A 15280-nucleotide genomic window follows, 5' to 3' on the forward strand; every position below is an offset into this window, starting at 1 on the left:
TTTTAAATGAAAACCCAGAGAAATTGCTGTTTTCTCCAGCTCTACGGGGCACAGCACCATTACCAGGCTGCCCCTCGCCCATCCGTTGCTGAATAAACTCCAAATTATTTTTCCTTTCTTATTCATTATTTTCATACTTAAAGCAGTGAAATCATAAATTCTCAGATTATTGCACCATGATTATTTCATCTTGGCCCATCATAACTAGCATATTATGTATAAAATCTGTTCTCTGACTTGATACGGCAGAAATATTAGGAATGCTCTACAAATACGCGAGACTTTTTTCTTTTCTTGTTTTGAAGCTTTTTTTAGCCAATTCCTTTTCTTTCTCTGGACTACATAACACAAAGAAGCTCACTTTGATGAACTTTATGTTTCTGTAGTTTCAAAACAGTTTAAAAATTCTCAGAAAACTAAAGGATTACAAGGTTTTTCCAACATTTTTCATGAAAACAAACATTGTGTAGCTTCATCAGGAGCTTACTAGATTCAGTATTTCAAACATGCTGCTTGACAGAGGGTGGAAGTTTTCCATTTCTTTGCATCTAAAAGAAAAGTTAAATGTTTTTTTAATTTTTATTTATCATCCCTATGACCAAAAGAACAGCGCCTGATTTCAAACACTATCTGATTGATAATACATGGCTAAAATGTGTCATCACTGCTCTCCTTTTCTTTTACTCTCCAACTCATAAATACTCTAGGAAAACAACCAATCAGTTCCACTAAAAGCGTCCATTCTGTTTAGGGAATAAGTCTAAAAAGTAAACTATATAGTTTATTAAGGTGGGGATTGTTTTTTTTGCTGAATTTGAATTTATTTAAATACTTTTCACACATCTTTATTAGTGGTGTCAATAGTCATCTAAGGTGAACGCTACAAAAAAAATCAGAATTGGCAGATAAAAAATTCTCTTAATTAGAACCAACTTACAAAACGTCATTCATGCCATCTGTGGCTCAATAAATTTTCCTTTTTTTTTTTTTTTGAAGTTGTTACTTTCCAAGTTTCTCCCCTAAGTTGTTCAGGAAGAGCTTTATGTCAGTGTCTAGGAGTGCTGAACCTTGTGCTGGTCTGTAAGTGGAGTAAAGCATCTCATCTGTGTGAAGTGTGAGCCTGTGTTGCGGGATTGACAGCAGGTTGAGTGCGTTCTATAGAGGAGTGTGGAGTGTACCGCGGCGAAGGAGTGAGATCAAAGACACCAGGAGCCTCAGAGGGAGTTCTAGAGACTTCCAGCTCCCTGACGGCTCTCCCCACGGCGGCGTAGGGAGACAACTCTCTCCCTTCACTTTCATATCAGCCACAGAGCCCCCCCAATTCTTCTTCTTCTTCTTCTGCACGGGGCTTCGAAGGCTTCACACACGCACGCAAGCGGTCTCAGAGGACTCCGGAGTGCTGCCAAGCCTGCATCCCACCTACAGCAGGACTCCTACACTTGGATGCAGGCACACTGTTGCTCATCAAAAACAGAAAACACAGCTGTTTTTTTCTTTCTTTTATTCCTTTGAAAGGCTTGAATTTAGAAGAATTCAAGCCTTACCCCGGGATGAAATTTTAAAAATAAAGATGCGCCAATCAGACAAGCAGAGATCGAAACTGGAAAATCTTCCCCTGATCGGCTCTGAATGTGATCGGCATGTCAGCCCAAAGACCCTCCACCGTTTACAGCACATATGTAAATATGATGAAAATCAGACAAACTCATGCAATGACATAAATGTGGATAATCTTAGAAATTCTTAATTTTCAACTGGGATTGAGATTACTTAATCTATTAAAGAACCTGCTTTAAAAAATATTTTATGGGGGGCGTGCCGTGGTGGCGTAGCGGTTAGCGCGACCCGTATTTGGAGGCCTTGAGTCCTCGACGCGGCCGTCGCGGGTTCGACTCCAGGACCCGACGACATTTGCCGCATGTCTTCCCCCTCTCCTTCCCTGTTTCCTGTCAGCCCACTGTCATATAAGGGACACTAGAGCCCACAAAAAGACCCCCTGGAGGGGTAAAAAAAAATTATTTTATATGTAATAGATCTTTGTAAGAAAAAAGGAAATATGTAAATTGACAGCAGACTTTGAGCAAAACAGGAGCTTGACATCGGTCAGGCCGAATCAATCCAATTCTCCTTAGAACTGCAAAAAACTGACAAAAACTCTTTAAAAATTTGGGAATTAGCTTTTTATCAGAAATCCAACTTCAAGCCAAAAATCATAACAATAAAACATACTTATGTTAAAACTCTGACAAAAGTGGAAAATTGTCAGATTCTGATTTGTAAGTGATTTGTTAACTGGATGATTTCTAATAACAAGTTTTAAAAACAGAACTTAAGATGGAAAAAATAGAGGTCCATCTCAATAAATCAAATAAAATACTATGAAACTCTACTCTACTATTGATTTACTGTAATTAAAATAAAACTGTGAAACTCCCATGTTATACTGATAAAGTACACACAGGTAGATATATATTTGCTTTTCTGTCACAGCTAATGAAAACATTACATAAGACTAATACAGGAATGTCTTTTTTTTAACTTACACTGTCATAGGGAATATTGCTAACTTCAGTTTTCCAGTAGACAGGCAATGACACCCAGTCACTGATCCAAAAGCTTTGGTTCAGACAGTAGAGTAGCATAATCACACTGGATTGTTTGAGTCCAGAATAAAGTTTCAACTTTTACTGATAATTTAGGGAGCAATGCTCTAAGCTGGTGTTCGTCCATTGGATTTTATGAAGTCCAAAGCCAAAGCAGCTACCAGGAAAACTTAGAGAACTTCATGATTCCCTCTGTTGACAACCTTTATGGAGGTGCAGATTTCATCTTCTAGCAGGACTTGATGTCGGTGCGAAGTGCCAAAAGTATCAATATCTGCTTTAATGACCACTGTGTCACTGTATAAGCCACTTGGCCTAAATCAAGAGAAGGATGAAAGACACCTCAGGCAGCAATGCAGGCAAGTAGAAGGTCTAGTAAAACAATCTTCGCTTTCTTAACACTTCAGCAGTGCCAAATCATCATCCCCTCCACTCCATGCTGCACTGATGCAGTAATTAATGTGAAAGAAGTTCAGTCCAAGTACTGAAGCATTTACTCTACAGTAAACGGACATGCTTTAAAGTTAGTCCTCACTTCTCTCTTAAAGGAACGCTTTTTACTGATGTACGGTAATATTATAATTATATTACAATATAATATAAATATTATATTATAGAAACTGAATTTTCATTTGCTGTAAGCCATAATCATCGAAATTAACTGAAACACATGCTTTACATACAGTCGGTGTTTAGCATTTTTATATAGCCTTCAAAGTGGCTTGTTGAAATGCTGTTTGCGTTGTCATTTCCCGCTTCATCACTGACTTGCTAATAGTGGCTGTACACTGCGTCAGTAGTAGGGGTTAAAGATCTCTTCCACTGTTATTTTGTTAGTCTGAAGCTAAAACGTTTGCATGCTCAGACCTGCAGATGTGATTCAGAGAAACGCAAACATCTGGATGCATTTACTTGTTTCAGCTGTTAGCTCCACCATCTCAAATAAATATGGGTGTCACAACACAACCGCTAAGCAAACACGCTCAAAACTTCCCAGCTCAGCCGCTCACTCATTCACCTCCGCTCTCAACCAGAGCCGGGTCGACAAATAAACCCGCACGTCGGAGGAGAAGGAGGAGGAGGACGCCTTAATTGGAGCATTTGATGGGTGCCTAGGGTTAATTGGGAAGCATGGAGAGCAGCTGGCTCCACAGAGGAAGTTCAGACAGGGATAATAAGTTCACCCTTTGCAGGAGAGGCAGTTAGTGATGAATCAGATCAGAGGAACGGTGTACCGTAATCATTTTCACATCTCCCCCCTCCTACCACCTTGCTCTCCTGACAAGCAGAGACAAACCTGGCTCCCAGCTATGCAATCTGGCACCCATCATGTAGGACTGGGAGTTACAGGGAGGAGATCACCCAGCGTTGCTTCACACACACACTTTCTTTAACTCAGTGTACTCTCAGCTTATCACTAATAATTCTTACCTCTAGGATAGAGAACCCAGTTTATCAGTTCGCCGGTCGATGTATGTAAATCTCCTCCAACAATGTGTGTAGTAATGGCTTATTACCCTGCGTTAGCTGGTTTGCATTGATCTCAATGCCAGGGGGAGATGAAAAACTGGAGTGTTTCACTCCTTATATGTACCAAGTGGGACTATAATCACATTCCATCTTGTTTCAATAAAAGGCAAACATTAACATAAACTGTCTAAAACACACTTAAACCTTCAGCCTCATTCCTTCTGCACAAAAAAAAAACAACAACCTTTTCTTGGATTAAGGGATAATCAGCCCCATATGTGATGAGTCTGGATAGGTTTATGTCTCCACTGTTGGTTTAAAGCTGCTAGTCAGAGTTTTCTGTGAGATCAAACTCGTTGTAAATATAGCTTGTCACCTCTAACCCAATGATTCATAGTCGATTTTTCCAATTGCTTTCTACTATTTTTCTGTATTGTAAAATCTACCATAGAATAACAAACGTCCACATGTGCATGCCTCTGATGACATCACATATGGCATCTAATGAGACTTCTGTCATTTGCACTTTTTAACTCAAATTTTAATCAAATTCTTCCCTAAAAATAAGAGATGCAACAATGAGAATCCTGTTGCCGATCTCTAATTCTTGTAAAAGTTTGACCTGCTGAGTACAAATTTAGCCAATCCTGATTTCCCTGCAAGAACTAAACATAAGAAGAGATAAGAACAGCAGCCACATTTTTTTTTCTAAGCTACCTGCTAAGAGAAAAACAATTTAAATTAGGGGAGGAGGCAACATTTTAAGTTTTATGAATGATTTTATTTATATTTTAAGCACACTTTAGTAGTTAGCATAATTAGCACAGTTAGCTCAGTTGGCTTCCCTACCTATGAGTAGCAGCTGGTCTTTCTGTATGATTACAGATGAATGTTTAAAGATTTTAAGCATCTTAAATCAGTGATAGCAGTTAGAATTTATTACACAGTTTAGCATAAATGTATTTGATGAAGAATTTAGATGGTAAAATCTGAGATTTTCAAAAGTCTTCCAACATTTCCAAATCCAGCATGATCCTTAACAGAGACTGAAAACTCCAATGAGTGAAAGAGGTTAACTTTGATCTCCAGCCTTTCTGTTATCTGTTCAAAGTCTTGCTCTCTCCCACTTTCTCACAGGCTGAAAGAACTGTAAACATACTTCAACATCTCATACTTCATCTGGCTTTATTTTTAAAACTCCACACACACTGACAATGAAACTACCAAACGTTGGGTCTTCCTTCATTAACAGTGTGCACAGTGTAAAGTGTTGTTTTCAGTCTGACACAGTTGATACAGTGAGTTCACTGATCAAATTAAATCTTTGTGTTAACCTGAAAATTCCCTGATTACTGTCACCAGTCAGCTTCTTTGTCCATCTCTATTTTAGGGGTCAAAGGTTCATGCCAGGATGAACTTTACAATTCAAATGCAACAAAAGCCTCTCATTCACCACAGTACTTGATTGTTTCTCCTTTAGTGATGCCATCTGTTAAAATAAACAAGAAGCAGAATGAGGTGAACGTGTGAAAAAATGCTTTTGGTGAACTCCTACAGCAACAATTTAATTGTCAGCATATACAGTATTTGGTGTTGGAAGAAAAACCCTCATCTTTGAACTATTTTTCAAGTGGAAAAACTGTTAAGTCAGTTTTCATAAAGCGGAAGAAAGTGCTTCTGGTAGCAGTAAAAGGTTTAGGTGTAACTCTACACTCAGTTCCTTCAGCTCGAAGGGTGGCTGAGGGGCTGAAGGAAGCCCAGGTAGAGTCATAAGCAGTAATGGGAGGAGACAGGGACTTAGGGCGCCACACAAAAGCCGGGGCTTTATAAATAATTCCAAAAGCTAACAGGATCCCTTGTATGTGAAAATCTGCGAAATGCATTCACACATGAATGCACACACGCACACACAGAAGGCAAACTGCCACCAGGGGGAATAGGTTATTCACACCGCTGTGCCGGGGCTGCTGTGGGTCTAACCTGCCCGGAATTGGTAAATTCAGGGAGAATGTCTTTCTTGCATAGGTGATGCAAGACGGAAATCAAGTGCAGAAAGGTCTGTTCCTGCAAGACACATACACATTTACACACTCGATCACTCATAATGCAGGGCTGCAAAGCACACCCAAGACCTGTCTTGTAAATCTCTTTGTGAAAGCAGCTTTTGGGGGTAGACAGGGGCTTACAATGCTGAGCCCCGACGTAGAGCTACCCCCTCTAACCCCTGTCTCCCACACACATACTCTGCTCTTGTGTACTCCCTTCCTAAGTTTCCCTCTACCCCATATTTCCTCCTCTTTTCTTGCCCTTCTGTCACCTTTTCCCTCCCTTGTTCCCCCCTTCCCTGCCTCCCCTCTGTCCAAACCGGGCTCCAGAGCTCCGGTCCTTAGCACCCTCAGGCTCCCGTGGCGTTGCAGTGACTAATGTCCTGCCTTCGCTCAGACAATGAGTTTGAGGCTGAGCCGGGAAAGTGTTGAGGAGGGAAAAAGACTCTCGCACCTTTGACAAATGGAACCCTTCGCACTTCTGAGCCCACTGAGGGAGGCTTTACAATGTTGCGCTGCACGCTCCGCGTCCTCAGAGGGGACGGCTGCAGCCCGCGAAAGCTGCATCTGAGGGGAACATAATGAATTCTTTGGGAAGTCTAACCTGGCTTTCTTCATGAATAAGATATATTTCCAAAGCACGTCAACCTCTCTTAATAAAAACAGCAGCTTGGCAGGAATAGCCGAGGCCGTTTTAGGGCCCTGTGTATGCGTTAATATTTCTGTTTCTCTATAAAAAAAAAATTCGCGAGCCCACTTTTTCCAGGGCTGTCAGTGCAAGGGCAGCCCTACATTTTTTCCCCCTGGAAGGTGAAGCAGCCGCGATGACAAACTCTCATCAAAAACGTCCTGAGTCCCTCTCTTTCAAAGAAAACTCTGGATGCCTCCCCCCTTCTCTTCATCCCCCCACCTCCCAACTCTGCATGCAACCCTGAAAGGAACTAGGCTTTGTCTGATGAGCAAAAAAGAACCCCCCACCCCACACACACACACACACACGCACACACACACCTCACCCCTCCAAACTCAACTGCAAAGCCCACCTCCCCTCCACGAACCCTGCAGAGTATTGTTAAAACACAGCCGCCCCCCCTCTCTCTCAGCGGCCCGCGCTCTTAAAAAAGCACACTTTGCATGAGAAAAAACGATTACTGCTCCAGTGCTGCACTGTCAATGGAGAGCCTCTCTCAGGCTCTGGCTGAAATTTACTCTGATAGTAGAGTTGGCCTTTTGTTTTTCAAGATGAAGTCATTATCAGAAGCAGAGTCAGTTAGCATTCATTACTGAACGGAACGCGCTAAAGAGGGATGCATTTAGGATACTACAACCAGACCCATTCAAGGCCTCTCTTTTTCCAGATTTCCAAGCAGGAGAGGAGAAAGCCACATGTACACACATGTACTGTCTTTGCAGTGGAAAGATAATGTCTAGGCCCATGCTTCTTTCAGGTATTAACCTTGGGATATGCATTTGGCGTTCAAACAATAGACACCTTCTTGACCTCCACCCCGGGATGCAGCAAAGCCCATGGAAATTTCCCTCTGGAAAACAACTCCAAGCAGCATGGGAGTGCAAGAACATGGGGTTCGCATTGTGAGCATCATCGCTTGACAACCCAATAGTCCTTTATTCATATTTAGACACGGGGCGGTTATGTCAACGTATAATAAAGTTAGAAAAGTTTGGGTCAGAAAAGTACTGAAACTTTTCATCATACTGTTCTGTTGATTATTTACTCCAAACTTCATTTTTGTATCCAGTTCAGAAACATCTTTTGGCTAAGCAGCCAAAATGTATTTTAAAAGAATGAACTAGAAACGTACTTCTAATTGTTAATTAGACAAGACCGGTTGCTGGTATAAAGGTACACCCCACTCTTAAAAAGAGAGGTTCAAAACCTCCAGGACTTCCCATTATATGGTTGAAAGTCAGTGTAAAGAGTGAGTGGAGCTTTCTCTGGGAAGCAGCACCATGCTGCCCCTCCCTCACCTGTTGCTGTACACTGCCATTCATTAAGCTGAAAAAAAGACTCATGCACTAGTTTTGTCACTTACAAGAAAAACACATTCCAGCTTTGGAAATAACAGCAGAAAACACAGTCAGTCAAGCAACTGACTGCAAGTGGTACCGGAGCAGGTAGCCTGATTAATCAAAATGCTAATATTAGTTTTTAAGGGTGCCTGATTTACTTTATGAAAAGATGAACATTGATGGATAATTTTCTCACAATAATTACTTGAAAGCTAAAACAACCACTAGAACTGCATTTACTAACGGTTTTTAGCTTATCTGCCTTTGAATATACAGTAGTTCTACCTAGTTTGAAACTGAAAAATCTTTGGCTCATCAGAGAGCACACCATAACAAAACTCTAGCAGATCAGGCTGACAATAACATTGTTTACAGTAGGTGACACTATTGAGTGCAGAAGACCGAAAGCTCGTTGTGTTTAGCAGAAGAGAGATGCGGAATTAAAAGAAGACTTTTATTTTCTACAGAATGTCAAACATATCTGCGGTTCATTAAGGCTGCAACAGAATGAGAGAGACCAAGACTTCCAGTACATATTTTTCATAAAGTCAGTCTGTCTAAATAAAAAAAATGTAATTATTACAGATGTAATAAAGTTAAATAGCTAATGATAGTTGATTTTCCATAGCTTTGTTTTAAGTGTTTTTGAGTAAAAACTGTGGGATTTTTAATCAAAGTTATCACAACGGGAGAATCTCACACGAGCCTATGCCTACATCTTTGCACATTGCAAAAGCAACATTTGGTTTGCATCTGTGGTATTATTCAGATTTCAGAATAACACGACAAAATTCTGGTGGGAGAAAAAAACTGCATCAAGCTGGCGTCACAGATCAAGAAGCCTGGGTGAGTGACAGATCATTGTTCACAGCAAGCAGCCAAGTGTATGTGTCACGCAAATCACAGCGCTGGACAAAAAAAAGGAGAAAAGGAAGAGCAAAGACCCCCTCACGGATGCCACAACCGGCTCTCATCAAAGCTGACACAATACCACATCTGCAAAAACAGCCACGACCCGGGAAACTCATCTTGTTCTGGGCATTCAGCTTTACACACTTCGAGGCCTCAAACCCAAAGCACTTCACCTCTTGCTGCTACACTTCACACCAACGACTTAAAGACGTTTTTACAGCATCCAAAGCAAACAGAGGAGGGGTGTGAGCGGCGGCCACAAGCAGCCGTGACCTGTCCTGTTTACTGATGAAGTGTTTGAGGAAAAGAAGCAGTCACTTTTTCACACCGTTTTTCTGTAATATTTCGAAATAAAATTTAACATCCCTTATATTGTGCATGTTAGGACTTCAATACAGGTTTTCAAAAGTTAAGTTAATCCTTGGTGGATGTTTTTCCAAATGCTATTCCTAAAGTTTAAAGCCTTTTCAATGGAAAACCATAGAAAGTGAGTTTTCTCCAGCTCTTTATAGAGAATAAAGCATGCCAGCACTCCCCCTCCCCCACATGTTTCTGCATATGAATTGGATCTGCTTATTTTATAAAGGCTGGAGAATTGTTGTGAATTGGTGCTATATAAAAAAAACTGAACTGAACTGAACTTTTGCTGCCAGCCTTTTGAAGAAACGCTGCAGTTTAAACAAAATTTTAATAACAAATTTTGTTGTTTTTCAGGCTGCAAAACACTAATATGTTCCTGACATGAAAACTAAAGAAATGTTATTATTAACAAAAAGCCATCTAATCTGCTTATATTAGCTTTTAAGCCTCTTGTTTCATTAAAAAAAATTAACAAAATGGCATAATATTCTATGCAATAAGCAATTAGGAGCTGCTTCTAAATTTAACAGGTGTTTATTTGTATCTAAATAACATATTTAAACATTATAGATAACATTATAAAAACAGTAACAACATCTCACATTATTTTGGCATAAGTAAGAATATTTCTCTGTATTGCATTTAAAATAAAAGTGAATGATATCATTTTTGTTCATTTTAAATTTCTTCGTTAATAAGTTATGATCAGCAAATTTAAGTTTTGTGTAATTTTGTGACATAGTTGTCACAGTACGTTGGAGGGGGAAAAATATAGATTTTTGTTCAGATGAAATAAATATGCTACTTCAAGGTGGTTGAAAAAGAAAAACCTTAAAATAAATAAATGAATTTCCAGCAGGATGCTAAAACATGCATGCAGTTTTCCAGCGTGTGACCACCGGTTTGCAAAGGCAAGAGCATTAAAATTCCCCAATGTGAGTAATATACATATCTAAAATTGCAGTTTGCTATCTTGAGTCTCATAGCTTCTTCATCCCTACTTTTCCCTTATCCAAAGACATCACGCGGGTCTGAAAGGTGCCTTTAGCTGGCTCCTTGAAACAGGGAGTGAGGGTTCCGCTCAGGGACAATGATAGCTGAGGAGGAGGGAGGGAGAGAAGTGGAGGGAACACATAGCATATTAAATCTTGCTGGCGGAGCTGGCTCGTCCACGCAGAGAGAGCCAGGGAGTCAGATCTGAGGCATGCCCTGAAGGGATGGCTGGGCCTGGGGATTAGGGAGGCCAAGGAGGAGCTACTTGCGCGCCCGAAGACCCCTTCTTGTCTCCGCTCATACGCAAATGCGTCCAGACATTTTGACGCTCCTCAGGTTTGCAGCCTCAGCCTAAGTTTTCACACACACACACATACACACATTTACAAAGTCTTTTTTTTTACCCTCAATCACTACCTCTGTCTGACTCGCCCTTTTTTTCTCCCCACTGTGTCTGTTTCATTTGATGTCAGCATATCAAAGTACCAAATCATCAAAGTGGGGGATATCTTCTGGGGGACATCAAATCAACTACAATAGTTAGTGTATGGGCAGAAAAACAAAGCAAAAGTTTATCACACTCATCGTTGAAGATTACTGAAAACATTCACGCATCAGGTTGTTCCTGAATTACCTTACTTTGAACAATTAAACTCATAACAGTAGAAATTAACCAATCAGGATTTTCTTGGCCAAAACCGAGTTCCAGTTTTCTTTAAGGTCATTCTTCTTTTTTTCCAGAGATTAAATTCAAAATACAAGACAAGAACAATTTACTACTAGTTCCTTGGCAACGCTAGTAATAGTTTCAAATCCAACGAGAAAAGGAAAGATATACAAGCATAACCTTTGTCTGATTTTTATGAAATACAAAAAATAAACAATGTCATAATGATAGTGGAAGTGATTATAGGCTGGAAATGGTGGGAGTTCTCAGTTTTGGTGCATTTGATGATTGAGGGGAAAAGAAAAAAAATCTGATTTTTGTTATCTGATCAGAGCCGATCAAAGGAAAAGTGACTCAATCTTTTTGCCATAAGCAAAACTGTCAATATTTACAGCCAAATGGGAGTCCTTCGACTCCTCCGGAAGCAAGACATTTTCAGAAAAAGTTGTAAAGCATGCAAGATCACACACACCAAATCCTGCTCCGCTCTCGTTATCTTCAGGACAATCAACTTCCCTCTCGTTAGTCCTGTTTTAACAAAAATATTAGCCTCCTCTTTGAGAGCATCAAGTTGCAGAATTAGCACGACAAGGCAGCTCATTAGTGCTTCATGAATACAAACCTGGTAACAGGTATTTCTTCCTGCGGTGTGTTGTGGGAAAACTCAGGCTTCAGCTGTGAATGCCGGGGTCTTCGTATAAAAAAAAAAGAGGAGAGGAGCCATACCTCAGAAGCTAATTGCATGTCATGTCCGTGCATTAACATGACAGCCTCCATTCTGCCGGGCCACGAGGTCACAGGTGGCCGGGACGATGTCATCGACTATGTATGCGGAACGGCGTGCTTAAATTGAGATTAAATAAAAACAAAACAGGGACGGGATGCTGCTGAGAAAATGCTATCTGAATCCGACTCCTTTAAATCAGCATCCTTGAACACCATTATAATTTATCCTGCTGATGCAACATCATGTAAAAAAAAAAATCGATTTATTTATTATTATTTTTGCGTAACTTCAAAATGCAATTGTCATTATTTTAAGTTAAGTTCAAATCTGATAACATATGGATTAAAATTGGTTCCAGGGCTAATTATGACCCCTACTTTAATTAATCTATAACAGAGATAATAATATATAGGAAACTCAAAAAGTGAAAGAAATTGTGAAATATCAATCCAATTACATAATAAAGTAAAAATATTGTAAAATTCACATAAGATAATACCAGCAATAAAAATAATAGACAAATATTCAGAAATCACACAAGATATATATCAATTTGAGGTGCATTAAAAAGAATGCACCTTCCCGTGACACTGGTGACACTTCCCGTTTTAACTTAAAAAAATACAACTGCAAAATTTTAAGAAAAATAGATTAGGTTAGGAATTTTTAAATTTGTTACCCAAACATTTTTCTTAATTTCCTTCCAAATCTGAGTAAAAAATTAAAGAGGTGAGTTTTAAAATGGCACATCATTTTTATTTTTATTTTACTGGCCAAATGTAATAAGATGATTACAAACAACACGCTAAACTCAGACTGAATAATGCCACATCCTCATCCAGATACATAAAAATAGGAGTTTGTCCAATATCTAGTTTGTTCACAATGCGTTCCATCTCAAGGCAGCTGAAAGCTTCGTTAATAATTTGCCATGTGTCAAACGGAAGAGTGAAAAAAAGAAATGAAAAGGAGAGGATTTGAGCCGCACCGCATGGCTGAGCACCTCGGACCCTCATCGTTTGTATGAAACCAGAGAGCAGACAGGCAGATAAAATGTGGAACAGCTGGCGAGAGGACAGGAGGGAAAGTTTCAAACAAATATCTGCACATGTGGAGGGCCCCCAAACAAGTTTCCTATCCTGGAACTCTGAAACAAGCTTTACTCTCTCATTTTAAAAGGATTTACAAAATTACAATTAGATGTTTTTAAGCTAAAAAATTTTGGAGATGTGTGGTATTTTTGCTTGGGGCCCCATATCAGTGACCCCTGAAGGGCCACAGAGACCCCTTCCCCTGTGGTGTGCTTAAATTTCTCTGAGCCCACATGCTTATGTGAAGTGTCCTGAAACCTGTTTCTTTGTTTTAGGATTTAATTTAAAATATATATATATATATATATATATATATATATATATATATATATATATATATATATATACATATATATATATATATATATATATATATATATATATATATATATATATATATATATACATATATATATATATATATATATATATATATATATATATATAAAATATTACATTTTAGAAAGAATTCCAATCTATAAAACCATTTTTAAAATTCTTATTTTATGCAAATTATAATGAATGATTTTCCATTTTATAAAAAAAAATGCCATAGAGAAACTTAATTTAATTCTTAATTTATAATTAAATTTAAAATAAATGTTTAATCTTTTAATTTAAGTGATACTTCAAATTAAGTTTTGTGCCACAGGATATAATAGGAAAACGATGGAAATTAATAAACTGGAATAGGAAGTTATGTATCCTTCCACTAATGTTCTAATGCAGAAATCTGCAAATCAATAACAGGCGCTGAAATATGATCACACATGCACATAAATATGCATGTCTGTGCTGCACACCACACCTCCAGCGGCCGCCTTTCTGGAGGTAACGCTCCAATAAAGTTGCATCTCTGCAAAAAGTTTTCATTCAAAACGCTCAACTGGACTATTGTTCTGTTTGATTTATATTTGTACTGCCGGAACTCATAAAAAAGAACAACTTGAGCGAACATCTCCGTTCCTGCCATAAATAAAGCTGCAGAAACTCTCTGGAAGTTTTTACGGCGCACATCTCTGCGTTTGGATGCATTAGGAAGCCGAAATCTAAGCAAATAACGCGTGAGACTTTTATTGTTAAATAAAACTAAGCCTGTGCGCTCCGAACTGCATGAAACTCCATCGTTTTGAAATATGAAACCTCTTCTGCTTCATAAAGTCTCACAGGCTCGCTACAAACTTCCCAACAAAGTGTGTGCGAGTTTAGGAGGAAAAACTTACTTTGTTTCTGGATGATTTCTCTACTTTTTCTCGACTTCTCTTGAAGGGAAAAAAATGTTTGCGTTCGTTTTTCTTCTTTCTTCTTAAGTTTGCAGAGGTTCCTCTGGAGTTGCCTTGGACTTTTTCTCTCTCTTTTTTTTTTTTTTTCTCAAACGCTGGAAGTCCAACTCCAAAGCGGCGCAGCCAGAGTTTTTCCTCTTGCCTGTCTTTTCTCCTCCTTCTCACAGTTTTCTCCTACTCAACACCATGGGCCAGCCGATTGTAATCTGCCGACAGCAGACCACAGATGCGCGTCAAAAACAACAGAGAAGAGCGTGTGGAGAGTTGTTATTACACTTGGAGCATTTTTTCGAGAGGGAGAGAGAGGGCGAAGTGTGGGACTCCCAGCTGCTCCTTCCTTCGCTTGACTCCTCCCTTCGGTTTGCTCCCTCCTTTACTCACTGCCTCCCTCCTTTTTTTAGTTTGTGCACCCCTTATTTTTCTTTCAGTCATTCTTTCTTTGTGGAAGTACTTTGGATCCGTTGGTTACCATCTTTAGGTATTAAGTAAAGGGCGGAATTTGATTCGTTGGGGCCAAATCTAGTTAACTGGGCTCCCTGTGGATTTGTCTGTGTACTTTTTTTTGATTCACTTTCCCAGAGTTTTTTGTTTGCAAATGTTTATAATATAAATGTTAAATTGCACCTTGAGTTTATGATAAAAATATATATTTATGCAGTGATCAGATTAAAAAAATGGAACCAACACAGTTAGATGGATGGAAAGTTAGTAAAAATAGATGACAGGATTAAACCAGCTACAATGGATGGATGGATGGATGGATGGATGGATGGATGGATTGATGGATGGATGACTTTAAAGCTAATGGATGGATGGAACGAAGCCTTGAAATAAAATAATTTTTGCATACTCCTTTCTTCTTTCTTTCCAAAACCTGAAAAATGCTCCAAATCAAATTCCAGATTGTCTTTAAGTCATCATTTCTCAAACTGGATGTTCGTAGTTTTTCTCTGAGTACAAAATGACCAAAAGTACAAAATGGTGTAGCGACAAAGTGACCAACAGCTGCTCATGTCACAATAACAATGACAAATACCAGTAAAACCAGGAAATGATGAAGACAGAGTTATTTTATTATTTCCCTGACTCATCTAGTCT

General features: G+C 39.1%; 1 protein-coding gene across 4 annotated transcripts in view; it reads right to left on the bottom strand.

Moving 5' to 3' along the window:
• gli3 (GLI family zinc finger 3) overlaps window positions 1-14530 on the bottom strand; it is a 122302-nt gene extending 107772 nt beyond the window's left edge. For all 4 annotated transcript variants that reach the window (XM_028005134.1, XM_028005131.1, XM_028005133.1 and 1 more), the window contains exon 1: window positions 14123-14530. The gene's annotated coding sequence lies outside the window, so the exon portion shown is untranslated. The remainder of the gene's footprint in view (window positions 1-14122) is intronic.
• Between the last annotated feature and the right edge of the window lie 750 nt (window positions 14531-15280).

Source organism: Xiphophorus couchianus, chromosome 21 (genome assembly GCF_001444195.1).
Source record: "Xiphophorus couchianus chromosome 21, X_couchianus-1.0, whole genome shotgun sequence".
Taxonomy (NCBI): Eukaryota; Metazoa; Chordata; class Actinopteri; order Cyprinodontiformes; family Poeciliidae; genus Xiphophorus; species Xiphophorus couchianus.